General features: G+C 31.8%; 2 pseudogenes; both read right to left on the reverse strand.

Moving 5' to 3' along the window:
* Positions 1–6,568: 6,568 nt before the first annotated feature.
* LOC125420709 (ATP synthase subunit alpha, chloroplastic-like) lies at positions 6,569–8,090 on the reverse strand (annotated as a pseudogene).
* Positions 8,091–11,519: 3,429 nt separating this feature from the next.
* Positions 11,520–16,165, reverse strand: LOC132803658 (DNA-directed RNA polymerase subunit beta''-like; annotated as a pseudogene).
* Between the last annotated feature and the right edge of the window lie 448 nt (positions 16,166–16,613).

A 16,613-nucleotide genomic window follows, 5' to 3' on the forward strand; every position in this document is an offset into this window, starting at 1 on the left:
TTTATCCACAATCGAATTATATTTATTTGATACACTATTGTCAGTATGAGTATTTGAGAAAAGAATACAATAGAGAACTAGCAAAAAATTAGGACATGTGTTGGATTGGCACGACATTACTAATCGACATATAGACAAACAAGGGATGTAGACGTAAGAAAGAAAGTAATAAAGAAAAAAGAAGAAGTAGAAATAAGCTCAAATTTCGTCAATCAATCAATATAAGTAAAAGAAATAAGCTTAATCCCCCTTTTTAGTTGTTCATAGAAATCTAACTAACCCCCATTACTATTAATGGTAATACCCAAAATCGAAAGTAGGAATGACAAATTAAAAGAGAATACCAGAGAAAACACTATACAAATCTCTCTACAAGTGATCTCCACCTTCTTTATTTATATATTTCTAAAATATTTCATTAATTTTTCATTAATTGACTATCATTTGGTGATTAAGGGTAAGTTCCGTAAAAACACCCGCTTTCTTTGAAATATCATGACCAGTTTCTGTAGGCTGAGCGCCATTTTCAAGGAAATATAGCATAGCAAGAACATTTAAATAGATTTGATTATTTATCGGGTCATAAAAACCCACTTTCCAAAGATCTCTTCCTTCTCTTCTGGATCGAACATCAGTTGCAATGATTCAATAAATCGCTCATTGGGATAGATGAACAATACCCCCTCAGAAACGTATAAGAAGTTTTCTCCTTGTACGCCTTTAGAAAATTGGAAATTATATCTATGTATAGAATGATAAGGTCAAATATATCCATAAAATCATCAAATCAACTAGACTATGATTTGAATACTTATTCTTTCCCCCACCAAAAATTATTCGGATTTACAATTTGTATCCTCATAACTCAAGTTGGATAACTCTCAAATAACTCAAAGAATCCTTTTAAGCATTTCATTTATTGAGTGATCTCTAACCTCTTTTTTTTCTGTCTCTTTTAGAATCTCTTTTGATTCTGCAATCTGATCTAGTTGTTGAGACAATCGAAAAAATGGTAGTTTCTTGTTCCAGGAACCCTTATCTTTGCCTTGAATCATTGGGTTTAGACATTACTTCGGTGATTTTTAATCATTTCAAAACGGCAGCAACATAGCCTTTTTTTATGATTTCTTTCTATCAAAGAATCATACGATTGCGTGATTCTTGTGTAATACACTTTTGATTTGATCGAAAAAGTTTTACAATTCCAAAAAATTTGACTTTTGAATTTGAAACCTGCTTGAATTGGATCCTTTCGATTTATATATGGAAAATATATTTACAAAGTTGTCCTAATTTATTCATTAATACTAACCCTAGATTCTTACCTCCGAGAAATGAATCAATACATTTTACTCCAGCTCCATCATGTATGATTTACATCACCCCCCCCCCCCTCCCCGGCCCCCCAAAAAAAAAGAGAGAGTTCTATTGAAACAGAAGAAACAATGTCGAGTTAAGAGCATTTTCATTCCTCTATAATTCCTGTATAATAAAAAATGGTGGATGTAAGAATCCACAACGGATCGGTCCTTCAAGTCGCACGTTGCTTTCTACCACATCGTTTTAAATGAAGTTTTACCATAACATTCCTTTAGTTTAGAACAAGTATGTAATTGATTCAATTATGGAATCATGAATAGTCATTGGTTCGGTCGGTACACAGTAATCTATACTTTTTCTTTCTATATGAAATATGAATGGCTAGGTTCTAACAAAGTCTCAGAACGAATTCAATTTAATCCCCAACACCCAATACATATATTTATTTTAACATATATTTTATTTCATTTTTTATTTATTTAATATAATAAAATATAAATACCAGGAATACCATAAATAAAATAAAAAATTTCTTTTTGAATTTGCACCTTTAAGTAACTTGATAATGATAGGATAAATTTACTGATTTCACACTTCTTTAAGTACTACGGACTCATAAGAAATCATCAAAAAGATTTAAATGATTGAAAAACTTCCAGAGTCGAGACCATTATTTAAATAACATTTTAATGTAACGATCACATTTTAGCATCCTAAGAGAAATCCGTATTTGTATTAAACGATCAATGATTAAAAAACTAGATAGCTAAAAAATCCAATTTATTTTTTTAGTTAACTAATGGATAAAGATTGGTGTAAGGTAAGATTGTTGTTTTTTCATACTGATTTGTAAAATTGGAATCGAAATAACAATAATATGGGACCCTTATACAGATAGACTAAAGAATTGTTAATGAAAGGAATTATAGATATTTTATGTTAAATATTTAACATTTGGGGATCACAAATGGATCCAATTATATCTGCGTGTTATTTGAACACGATTCAATTCATAAAAAAGATATGATTCAGAGAAGAACTATTAAGAATACTAATAAAAAATTTCCAATCCAATATTATACTCTTAAAAAGAAAGGTGTTTTATTTTAAAAGGCAATCTTTTTTCTGATATATAACATTATATATATATATATTATAATGCTATAATGGGTTGGACATGCTCTAGGACGGAAGGATTCGAACCTCCCAATAGTAGGACCAAAACAGTTGCCTTACCACTTAGCCACACCCATTTCTATTCGACCCTAATAAATACTAATATTGGTATTGGTTGTTTGTCAACTCCAGTATAAATATCTATAAAATATATAGGTTGTAGTTAGAATTTTAATATATTTGGATATAGAATTAAATTGAATTTATTGATCATTACATAGAATTCAATTAAGATATTGTATGAAAGTATGATTTATTCTACTCTCTTTTGATTTGAGAATTGAAGGATTTTTTATTGGGGGAGTTCAAATCAAAGAAGGTTTTTGGGATCTATCTTATTTAGTTTTATTCATTTTCCCTTCTATTAATAACTCAACTTATTAATAACTCAATCAAAATAATACAATTATCTTCAATAACAAAAATAACAAAATATTTGTTATGCTTAACATATTTAGTTTGATCTGGATCTGTCTTAATTCTGCCCTTTATTCAAACGGTTTTTTGTCACCAAATTACCAGAGGCCTATGCTTTTTTGAATCGAATCATAGATGTTATGCCAGTAATATCTGTTCTATTTTTTCTCTTAGCTTTTGTTTGGCAGGCTACTGTAAGCTTTCAATGAGATCTTTAATAACGCCCTATCCAAATTCATGATTGATTCGAAAGAAAAAAAAATTTCTAACATAACGCTTGATAAGATTAGATAGGTTTTAGAGTATGAACTCTTGATTCCAATATTGAAATTTTTATACAGCCGCGAGAAATTTGGATCAATCCATTTCCTTATTATGACCTTTTTTTTCCATTGAAAGGCCTTATTGGAGTACTCACAATGTCCAATTGTGGGTAGAAAAGAAAATTTTTGGTAATGAAAAGTTCTAGTTATCCACTTATATTATAAATATTACAAATGCATTTTTTGAAAATTTCATTTTCTATTTCTGAAAAAACTTTATTTATTGGTGTCAAAATATAAAATAAAAAGAGTAGGGTATGGTAAAAAATAAAATAGCGAATCTATTATCTTTTTTCTGAAAAAATTTTTTTTGGAGATTGTGTAATGCTTACTTTCAAACTATTTGTTCACACGGTGGTAATATTCTTTGTATCGCTCTTTATCTTCAGATTCCTATCTAATGACCCCGGGCATAATCTTGGACGTGAAGAATAAAAAAAAAAAGAAATAAGGTTTTTCTTCCTTGATTTTAAAATGTTCTTAGCTTAGTAGGATTTTATCTATTCCACACTGAACTCGCGAGAAATTTGAAAGAAAAGAACAAGATATCGATGAAAATGGAAAGACACGGATTCGAACCCTCGGTACGAAAAACTCGTACAATGGATTAGCAATCCAACGCTTTCGTCCACTTAGCCATCCCTCCCCCAATTGAAAGGAGGTAATTACTATGTTACATCACAAAAATAAGGCTTGAAAAAAGCCCTTCTTTTTTTTTTCTTTTTTTTTTGTGTTTTTTATATTTCATATTTTTTATTATTTATTATTTTATTATATAGAATATATATATATACAATAGTTTATATAATAGATGTGGAATGATAATTATATAGAATCAAATTCCATCTAGACCATTTAATTTAGACCATTTAGATAAAATAAAAGCATTTATATTATATAATTAGATTATATAAAATGTATATAAAGGGTAAACATATATGATATATATAATTCTATAATCAAATAACATATATGTATAAAGAAAATACTTGAAAGAGATATTAACAATCCAATCTACACAATCTACAATAGTCCAATATATAAATCCAATATAAATGAAATAAATATAAAAAATCCAATATAAATCAAATCTAAAAATGGAATCTATATTTGTTAATATGTTTAACATAGATTTTTTAGATTTTTTGAATAGATTTGTATAATTAGTATATGTTTAATAGATATATTCTGTATTTTATATAATATATAAATAGAAAAAATAATATTTAAATAGAAAAAAGAAATAGAAAAAATAAAAAATAGAAATAATGAGAAAAAAATAATATTTATTATTAATAATAAATAAAAAAACCTCTGAGTTCGTCCGAAAGGGCCCTTTATTTCCACAGCTTAGCCTGGTCAGTACCTAGATGGGCTAGGCCTCTTTTGTTTTGTTCAATCGTAATAACATAAAATGATTTATTTAATTTGAAAACAATTAATTTGAAACCAAAACAAAAAGGCTTGTTATTGAAACAACAAAAGTCATAAAAAGATCTATTTTGATGTAGAATCAAAGCAACATTTCTTATCTTCTTTATTTTTATTTATTTATTTTTTTCTTTACTGAAATTTTACTGAAATAAAAAATAAATAAAAATATGTATATAATAAAAAACGGAACTATGGATTCGTGCACAATGCACTTTTTTCTGATCCTATGCCCGAGTTTATTGCTCGATGAAAAGTCCATTTATAATCGGATTGGAGTGGTTATAGTTTAGTGGTAAAAGTGTGATTCGTTCTATTAGCCCCCGAATAGTTAAGGGGTCTCTCGGTTTGATTAATATTCCATTCTGAGCAAAAACTTTATTTCTTAAGAGGATTAAATCCTTTACCTTGCAATGAAAAATTCGAGGAAGATTATACATTCTTGTGATTTGTATCCAAGAGTCAATTAGAAATTAAAAAATTGGATTATGAAATTGCAAAACATAATTAATTTTTTTTTTAATTGGATCCATCAATATTTCCAATTGAATGAGTATGAGTAAAGGATCCATGGATAAAGATAGAAAGTGTATTTCTAATCGTAACTAAATCTTCAATTTTTCTTTTTTGTATAGGAAAAATTGAAACAAAATAGCTAATTAAATAATGACTTGGGTTTATTAGAGACATTGAAAAATTGTTTTAGCTCGGTGGAAACAAAATCCTTTTCCTAAGGATTCTTTCAAATAGAAATAGAGAATGAAGTAACCAGAAATATTGTTATAATCCCCTATTTTCTACAAGGATCGTCTAGAAAGCAGACCATTTTGAATGCATCCAGACTGAAAAGCTGACATAGATGTTATGAGTCGAATTTTTTTCAATTTCATTGATACCTGGAAATTTATTTATCTTCCATAAAGGAGCCAAATGAAACCAAAGTTTCACGCTTGGTTTTGAATTAGAGACATTAACAATGATGAATCAACGTCGACTATAACCCCTAGCCTTGCAAGCCAACGATGCGGGTTTGATTCCTGCTACCCGCTTATGCTTACTTTCTCTTATATCTATTCAAATATTTTTTCAATATTTATTTTTTATAGTCAAAACCTATAAATCTATATATCTAATATATATTTATATACTTTGATATTTATTAAAATATCAAATTTCTAATAGATATGTTTTATAGAAATATAAATAAAATGAATATAATTAAAAAATCAATATAATTAATGTAATGTATAGTTGAATACGCAATTCCCGGAATTATTTCACATATTCATTTCGTCCGAGTAATAAATGTGAAAAGAAAATAATATAAAAAATTTAGAATGCAAAGCGTCCATTGTCTAATGGATAGGTCAAAGGTCTTTTAAACCTTTGGTATAAGTTCAATCCTATTGGATGCAATTTATTTTCATATATTTTTATATCTCCATGTCAAGGAAGATCTTTTGAATAATTTGAATAAGAGGCGCTCTTATACACTTAGTACTTGTAATATAAGTATAATCTAGCTTATATATTATTTCCATATATTTTTCATATATTTAATATATATTATATATTTAAATATATTATATATTTAATGTATGTTAATATGTGTATATAATTATTATGTATTTAATATTAATATTATATTTAATATAGAAATGTAATATATTATTATTTTTATATTATTATAGAAAATAATTATTACAAAAAACAAAAACTTTTATATTTTATAATTTTTTATATTTTATTTTTAAATAATTTAATATTTTAAAATAATTTAAATAATTATATAATAGAAAAGTATATAATTTAATTATTATTATTAAAATTAGTATTAAATTGAGATTTAATTAATATTAAATTAAGATTGATAAAAATTAAAAGTGATCAAATTCTTTTCTTTATACTTGTTCCTGAAGTAGAAAACGTTCCAGCTGCTCCTGAATAGCTTCTTTCAAAAGGGCTTTTGGTTCCTCGGTAAATGTCTTGGTATAACCTATGATTTCTTGGAACTGAGGTTTATTCATTTTTAAGTAAGTATGTAACTCAACGAGAAATATCCTTACCTGCCCAATTTCTAATGAATCAAGATAACCACTGGTTCCAGTACAAATAGTCATTATCTGTTCTTCCACTGCTAGAGGGGCTGATTGAGGTTGTTTGAGCAACTCACATAATCGTTAACCTTTTGCCAATTGATTCTGAGTAGCTTTATCGAGATAAGAAGCGAATTGTGCAAAGGCTTCTAATTCTGTGAATTGTGCCAATTCCAATTTTGATTTGCCAGATACTTGTTTCATGGCTTTAATTTGAGCTGCCGACCCTATTCTAGATACAGAAATAAGTACATTAATAGTAGGTCTGATTCCGACATTGAATAGATCGGTGGATAAAAATATTTGTCCATCTGTAATGGAAATTACATTAGTAGGAATATAAGCCAAAACATCTCTCCATTGAGTCTCAACTATTGGTAAAGCAGTCATACTTCCTTCACCTAAATGAGAACTTGAGTTAGCGGCTCTTTCCAAAAGGCATGAATGCAAATAAAAAACATCTCCCAGACAAGCTTCTCAGCTCGGCGGTTTGTATAATAAAAGAGTCATTTGGTGAAAAGCCTGTGCTTGTTTTGAAAGATTATCATAAATAATTGAAGTATGTTGCTCATGGTACATAAAATATTCAGCCAGAGTAGCTCGTGTATAAGGAGCGAGGTATTGTAATGTAACCGGAGAATCGGCTCTTTCAGCTACCATAATAGTGTAATCCACTACTCCCCTTTCCTGTAAAGCAAGCATAACCTGAATCATATTGCCCTTGTTGACCAATAGCTACATAAAAGCATATTACATTTTGCCCTTGTTGATTGAGAATTATATCTGTGGCTATTGCTGCTCTACCGATTTGCCTGTCTCTAATAATTAAGTTTCGCTGATCATGTCTTATAGGAATCATCAAATCAATAGCAATAAGTCCTGTTTGAAGAGGCTCATATATCGAACAACTCAAAATAATACCCGGGGCGGGAGATTTACTTAACCGAGATTCAGAAGTTGAAATTTCACCTCGACCATCAATAGGTTTAGCCAGAGCATTTATATCACGGCCCAAAAAAGCCTCACCTACTGAGATCTGAGCAATTTTTCCTGTTGATTTTACAGAACTTCCCTCTTGTATCATTAAAATGTCACTTATTAATACAACACCGACATTATTTGATTTCAAATTCAGAGTAATGCCTATCGTACCTTCTTCAAATTCTACTAATTCCCCCGCCATTACTTCATTAACACCATAAATATGAGCAATGCTGTCGCCTACTTGGAGTACAGTACCAGTATTTAAAATCTTTACTTCTCTATTATATTTATCAATACGTTCACAAATAATGTCACTAATTTCATTTGCTCTAATAGTTACCATTTGTATTTCTTAACTCTTTATTTTTGTGTGGAAGGGAAAATAATGCCTGCAGTAGAAAGACTAACCCTTTATTTCTTTCATCATTCCAAACATGCCAGTATTAGTATTGATGGTACATAAATGTAACTCGGTGTTCATAAAACTATTCATAGCTTTTTTGTTGGAAAACCCATTGTTGAACTTGATTAATAGCTTTCTGTTGTCCAAAATGAATGGTTTCATTTTTGTAATTTTCTAATTGTTCCAAGGCTTTATAAGTTGAATTAATCAAATTCAATTTTTCTTGTTCTATTTCAGAGTATCCATTCACTCGAAGCTGCTCTGCCTCCATTTCTACTTTCCTCAAATAGGACTGGGCTTTTTCTAGCCATTCCATGGCCCCCCCACATAGTTCTTCTGAATTTTGAATAGTCTTCAAGGTCCGCTATTTTCGATTATCTAATAAATCACTTAATGAAAGTAGATTATCTTTCCATTCATTTCAAAACTTCCACGATCCCTTCCCTAACCAAACATGAAACTTTCTATTCATTTGGCTCTCACACCCTAGCTTTTTTTAAATGTAATGAGCCTATTCATTTGGCTCTCACACACTTAGATTTATTGGATTTGTTGCTAAAATATCGATATTAAACCCGAAACTCCTGGCGAATGGCCAATAACCCAAGGAAAGGAAAGAATCGATTACATTTTTCATATGATCTCCTCTTTCTTATTCTTATAGATAAACTTATCTATACTTTTTTATTTTATTATTTTTCTAAATTAAATAGGAATAGGGTAAAAGTCAAAATATATGTATATATTGATTTATAGATGCAAACGGATTTTTTTTTTCAATTGGAAATTTCCAATAAGAATGATACTTATTAGAATTAGGTACCAGGTCTTATGTCAGTTGCGAAATAAAATTTATCATTTGTTGCAATACTTCCTAAAAAAAGTTCCATTAGACTAAGAGAAGAAAGCGAATTAATCGGCTAATTTAATTCTTCATCGTCAAACCAGTCTTTCCCAGGTGTTGTTGTCACAACGAATACGAAATTGTAGGAGTGAAGTCTTAATATAATTTGAAAAAGCAAGAGTAGAAAATCCAAGGAAATAAAAAAGAAAAACAAAAATATTTTTAGGATTAAACAAAGGGATTTGCAAATAAAAGCACTAATGCCACAACCAGTACATAAATTGTTACAGCTTCCATAAAAGCCAGACTAAGCAATAATGTACCTCGTATTTTTCCCTCTGCTTCTGGTTGTCTGGTGATCCCCTCCATAGCTTGGCCTGCAGTAGTACCTTGCCCAACCGAGGTCCAATAGAAATAAGCCCAACAGCCAATCCAGCAGTAATAACAGAAGCAGCAGAAATAAGTGGATTCATGATAAATTCCTCATGAAAGATAAAGAAAATAAAGAAATAGTTAATGATACAATCAACCAATGAATTACGGCTTACTTATTCTATCGCTACCAAAAACCCCGAATTGAAATAATAATATTCTTGAAGCAACAGAACTGCTTCGATATTTTCCTATCCACGTAATTTTTGTTAATTCGTACTACTTTTGTTTGGCCAGTTTCTTTTTTATTTTTTTTTCCGAACCATTCTTTGAATTCTTTGTTCTTTTTAGTGATTTAAATTCATTCAATATTAAAAAAAATTACAGTCAAAATGGAAGGACTTAGATTGGACTCCCTATCGAAATTCATAACATAATAGTAGGGCAAACTAAATATATCTTTAATTCATATATACCTGGTTAATATCGAATATCACATATACATGTCTTTCCCTCATAGTGTAAACCAACTATTCGTATCTTAGATTCAGTTGGATTCTAGAATCATTCTTCAAAACATACACTAGAATTATCTTATAACGATTAGATTACATACATTAACTTCAACCCCCCCTCCTCCTCTAACCGACCTCTTTTTTTATAAATATCCTTTTTATAAACCTTATTTTCTATTTTTATTTATCATTACCCCCTATGAGTACAATCAATCTAACTAACAAATTCATTAGATATAATCATTGCATAGAAATATAGATCTCTTTCCTTATTTTTTTTTTTCAAACAATTCCTTAACTTAATATTGTAATATTTCTTTTACTAGTACTCTGGATCGTATATACTTTATTTTTATTTCTATCTTATTTGTATATTTTTCTTCCCTAAGTCTAAGTGGATTACTTTAAGACACGTAGACATGCCATCAGGCTAAGCTAAAAAAAAGACTATGTCGAAAACTAATCAATGATGACCTTCCATGGATTCGCCTATATAAGCCGCAGCTAAGGTTGCAAAAATAAAAGCTTCAATGCCACTTGTAAATAATCCAAGGAACATGACAGGTATAGGAACCATTAAAGGTACTAAAGAAACAAGAACAACAACTACTAATTCATCGGCTAATATAGTTTCGAAAAGTAAACAACTAAGCGATAAGGGTTTTGTGAAAGGATTGGGGTTGGTTGAATGTATTTACCAAAATAACCTAATCCCTTTTTTGAAAGGCCCGCATAGAAACATGCTACTAACATTAGTAAAGCTAAAGTAGCAGTAGTATTTATATCGTTTGTGGGTGCGGCTAACTCCCTATGAGGTAACTGTATGATTTTTCAGGGTAAAAGAGCCCTTGACCAATTCAATAAATAAATAAATAAATAAAAACATAGTTCCAATAAATGGAACCCAAGGACCATATTCTTCTCCAATCTGCATTTTGCTCATGTCTCGAATGAATTTAAGGACATATTGAAAGAAATTCTTACTGTTAGTCGTAATGGTTTGTGGATTACGAATAGCTATAATGGCTGAACCTAATAAGATAGCAATTACAACCCAAGAAGTAATGAGTACTTGGCCATGGACTTGGAAACTTCCTATTTTCCAATAGAAATGTTGGCCTACTTCCACACCAGATAGATCGTATAACAATAAAACATTCATATTAACCTCTGAAAGAAATAGAACTTTAAAATGAATTATTTTGATTCAACCATCTCATTTTTTATTTGCATACTTACATTGGCTATTTTGAATATCTACTAATCGCATAATATCCTCGGCTATTTTTCTCTTTTGTGCAAGTCAGAAATAGTAACCAATTTAATAAATCTATTCTATGGAGTTCCAAAAATAATTTACTTATCATCATTTGTTAAAAATAGAAAATACTAATTTGTTAAAAAATTAATTAAATTGAAGCTATAGCATCATCATTTGCCGGAATCCAAATATCTGCTAGATCTGGATCAGAATTTGTATCAATTAAATAATTGTTCCCACGGAACCTTCTTTTCTACCAAAGATTGGCCATTGATACACAATCCAAACCATTCATTTCTTTCGATTCATTATTATCTTTATTTCTATTACCAAATTAAATGACCATAACACAAATAGAAAAAAGGATGAATTCGCTTTTAGGAATCATTAAATCCTAGAAACAATTGTTCTGATATATCATGTAAATTTTTTGAAATTCAAAAATCAAATAATTCTTTCTGTCCAACAAAATGTCTTTCATTTCCCACTCGAATAAATTCTTCTTTTTCATTTCCAAAGGAATGTTGTAATGTTGCCTTGAATGGTGCATTAATCTTTTGAATCCAGTCCCAATGGGTATCATCTCCCCTAAAACAATGTTCTCTTTCAGACCTTTCAACCAATCGATATGACCACGTAGAGCAGCTTTTGTTAAAACACGAGCGGTTTCTTGAAAACTCGCTTCGGATATGAAACTTTGAGTATTTAAAGATGCTTTCGTTATTCCCTATAATATGGCTATATAACAAATTGCTTCTTCCAAAGCACACCCTGTTCATTCCGCTTGCAACAATCCAATTAGTTCTTCGGGTGAAAAAAACTTTAGACGTTCCATCTTCTGAAATCAGCACTTTTGATGTTATTTGTCATACCATAGTTTCTATATGTCTATTATGGCTCTGCACCCCTTGGGATGGATAAACCTTTTGGATCTTATTAACCAAAGAGATACGACTTTGCACTATAGTAAGCTCAGCACCAATCAAGAATCCTCAAGGAATTCCAAGAACTCTTGTTATATGTTTGTTCCAGCTCTCAACACTTTTTTCCAGGTTCATCGATATTGAATCAATCGAACGCACTTCGAACACTTGTTCTACTTTTGGAAAACCCTTTGTTACATCACTAGATCTCGATTTTTCATATATAGATGTAAATAATGTATCTCATTGGGAAAGTATTTCTCCATAATGGCCATGAACAGTTGCTCTTTGAGTGGCCAAATAAGGCTTTGCTGATCTTATTACTGTTGAAATGTGGTGATCTTGCCACAATGTGCAAGGTAGTTCGGTTACACTTGTACTCTTTGTTTTGAAACATCAAAGACCAAACATTATTTATGTTTACGCATTTTATTTTATCTTGTAATGTTTAAGAGCAATATCCTTTTTGTAATGCCCTAAGCTCATTAACTAAAGCTTAGGGCCTTTTTGTCTAGTTGCTAGAATTGTATTTCCAGCAACGTAAGTCCACTTCCTTGGATGCCGTTTGAAGAAGGTTTGGGATTTGGATCTGAATTTTGGATATAATAAACTAGAAATGTAGAGGAAGCACCAGAAAACGAATGGCCTAATTTGGAGCTGGGAAGGCTGAGTTAAGCCCTAAACAATATGACCCTTGTGCAGTTTTGTTGCCCATAAATCTGGACAAAACTGCCTCGGGTTTGATTATTTTTGAATGGGTAAATGGACTTTTTTTTATCTGGTTTTTGGTTAGAACACAGTTTAATATTCAAAAAGTCTTCCCTCCAATTTTTAAGTCAAATGGATATGGTTTTCAAATTCAAATGCCTCAGACAATCTGAACTGCCCATTAAAGAAGGTTTCTTGCATGCCCAGCACATTGATTAGAGTTAGTTGAGGTAGTTTGGCTTGGTTGGTTACTTTTAATGCTTTTGTATTTATTGATCAATATGGCAGCATGTCTTATTGTATTTTTGATGCATTTAAAAGTATGAAAATTGTAATGAAAAGGTTGAGGAAGTAATATTCAAAAACATATTTTTGAAAAACAACAATTTTGGCTCTCTCTCTCTCTCTCTCAACTACTACATTTGTTTTCTTCTTCTTCCCAAAAGCTAATAACCTTCACAAGAACCCTAAACCTCCATTAAAACTAGAAACAAGACCTTAACAAACCCAAAGAAAACAAAATCAAGAACCAAGAACCAACAACAATCATTCTTGACTAACACCTTCAATGATTGTGCTCTAGGGTACAACAACATAAACCTACATCAAATTCCATCATGGTATCAGAGCATAGTGTAATTTCTTAGGACCTTGTGAGCTTTCAACCTAGACCATTTTATTTGTGAGAGGATCCCCCCACATAAAGCCTTCCAACCAAAACCAAAAAGGCTAGTTGAAACTCACCAAAACACCACCACCCGAGAGCTTGTTCTTGTGTCCATTTTTCAAAACTTTTCAAAAACCATTTTTTAAAATGGCCTCACAATCCTTTGCAACCCCAACAACACCTAAGTTTGAAGGCCAAAAATATTCCATTTGGAGCATAAAAATGAAAGCCTACCTTTAAGCCTTTGGTTTATGGGAAGTCAGAGAAGAAGGTTATGTAGTGGAAGAGTTGAGAGCTAATGCAACCCAAGCACAAAGAAATGCACATGAGGCCAAAGTTGCCAAGGGGTTCAAGGCCCTCACTGCCTTGCACTCCTCCACGAGTGATTCCATTTTTACAAGGATAATGTCATGTGCAAGTGCTAGAGAGGTTTGGATAAAGCTTCAAGAGGAGTTCCATGGAAATACTAGAACTCGGCAAATGCAAGTTCTAAACCTAAGAAGAGCGTTTGAGACCTTGAAGATGAAGGAGAATGAACTTGTCAAGGATTTCACAGAAAGGATGCTCAAAGTGGTAAATCAAATTCGGGTCCTTGGTGAGCAATTGATCGATCAAAGGGTAGTAGAGAAAGTATTGGTGAGCTTACCCGAAAGGTTTGAAGCTAAGATTTCCTCCCTTCAAGAATCTAGAAATCTTAGTGAAATAACCTTGAGTGAGCTCATCAATGCTCTTCAAGTAACCGAAAAAAGGAGAGCCATTAGAAAGGAGGAGACCATAGAGAGTGCATTCTGTGGTGGCCACGGCAACAAAAAGAAGAATAAAGGAAGGAAGAGCAACAACACCAACCAAACTGGTTTTACAACCAACAACAACACAAACAACAACAAATGTGGATGGAATCAACAACAACAATAACAAAGCCATCAAAACCGAGGAGGGCATCCACCTTGCATTGCAAGAAGCTTGGACATCCACCATCCAAGTGTTTTTGGAGGCCGGATGCATCTTGTGAAAGATGTGGAGGAAAAGGCCACATTGCCAAAGTATGCAAGCAAAGGAGACAACAGGCCAATGTCATTAATGAAGAAGCCGAGAACCTATTTGTGGCCACATGCCTTAAGGCCACAAGTAGTGGTCTCGGTTGGCTTGTGGATAGTGGTTGCTCACACCACATGAGTTTCCAAAAGGATGGTTTTATGGAGCTTGACCGAAACTACAAAACCAAAGTGAAGATTGGTGATGGCTGGTTCACGGAAGTAGAAGGCAAAGGAGATGTGTGCTTAAACACCAAGGAACGTACCAAAATTATAAAAGATGTGCTATATGTTCCTAGTTTATGTGAAAACTTGCTTAGTGTAGCACAATTGGTAGAAAGAGCCTTTGCTTTAAATTTTGCAAAAGATGGATGTATCATATATGATGCTTGTGGTAATGAGCTTTTTAAGATACCATTGAAGGACAAAAGCTATAGATTGGACCTAGTTAAGAATGAACAAGCCTTAAAAACTAAAGTGGAGTCCATTTCTCAACTTTGGCATTAAAGGTGATACTAACCTAGGACGACTTGCTCCTAAACCCGTATTATATTAGCCCGGATCTTAATTAAGTTTAAGTTCTAATGGAATTGACCTCAACCCCTAACCAACCTGTGGTTAGAAACCTTGGTATAATGTAGACGTTACAATAGGGGATGTAAAACTTATTGATAAGTGAAGCTAAAACAACCATTTCTCTAATGGTGTTTTAGGTGTTCTCAAAGAACAAAGAGATAATTAATCTCACAAGTATTTTCTTAATCAAATCAAAGTTGTTTTTTTATTGAAAAATAAGCCTTTAAATAGGCTTTGAAAGAAACAAAATAAACCCTAAAAATCCTAGGTAAAACCGGCCACACACATAAAGAAACCAAGTTGGCCGACACTGTACTTCCTTTCCTAATCTAAGTTTGATTAATTAATTCCTTTACATTAAATTAGGAATTAATTAATTTACAATGGAAAGAATAAAATAAAAACCTTCCTAAAGTTATTTGTCCATAAAATAAATAAATAAAAAACCAAAAAAATAAAAAAAGAAAGTCAATTGCAAATTAGGTAGCGAGTTGACTTTGACATCTAGGCTGAATTATGTCTTCAACCGAGCTAACTTATGTCTACTTAATGTCCGAGCTAACTTATGGCCTATCTGAGCTAACTGATGTGTGTCCGAGCTAACTTATGTCTGGCCGAACTAACTGATGTCTGTCCGATCTAAGTTACATCCGATGTTCGAAGTTCGAGATCCGATGTCCAAGGCAAGGGTATCCGATATAAAATATCCGATGTATGGGTATCCGATGTATCAGCCTCCACCACTTGGATACTTAAAACAGGTCTTTTATCCTCAGGTATGGACAAGCCCTTTTGCGAATGAATTACTCTCTGGATAAAGGCAGCAAGGTTATCCTTAAACCTCTTAGCTTGAGCCCTAGTGATGGGTCCATTCTTCATTTTATCAAATCAGTACCCCAGTGAGTTGTCGATGGTGTGAGCTCGGGCTGGTTCGCATCATTCCCCTCCTCTTGAAAAGGATTTGTCCTCAAATCGAAGTCATCACCTGCAGCAAAAGGAGATAAATCAGCAACATTAAAGGTGGCACTAACACTATACTTACCCGGTAAATCAACTTTGTAGGCATTATCGTTTATCCTCTCCAAAACTTGGAAAGGTCCATCGCCTCTCGGCATGAATTTGGATTTCCTTTGTTCAGAAAACCTTTCTTTCCTTAAATACAGACACACCCAATCTCCGGGTTCAAAAACCATTGATTTTCGGCCTTGATTAGCCACCTTTGCATATTGCTCGGTCCTCCTCTCGATATTTGCTCGTGTCTTCTCATGAATCTGCTTTACAAAATCAACTTTTTGTTTTCCATCTAGATTAGCACGCTCACTTAAAGGTAAAGGTGTTAAATCTAATGGAGTCAAAGGATTAAAACCATAAACAATTTCAAATGGAGTAAATTTAGTTGCTGAATGTAAAGACCTATTATATGCAAATTCAACATGAGGCAAACTTCTTCCCATGTTCTTAAATTTATACTAATTCATGCTCTTAACAATGCAGACAAGGTTCTATTTACTACTTCGGTTTGTCCATTAGTTTGTGGATGACAAGTAGTTGAAAATAAAAGCT

The sequence above is a fragment of the Ziziphus jujuba genome, chromosome 5 (genome assembly GCF_031755915.1).
Source record: "Ziziphus jujuba cultivar Dongzao chromosome 5, ASM3175591v1".
In the NCBI taxonomy this organism is placed as follows: Eukaryota; Viridiplantae; Streptophyta; class Magnoliopsida; order Rosales; family Rhamnaceae; genus Ziziphus; species Ziziphus jujuba.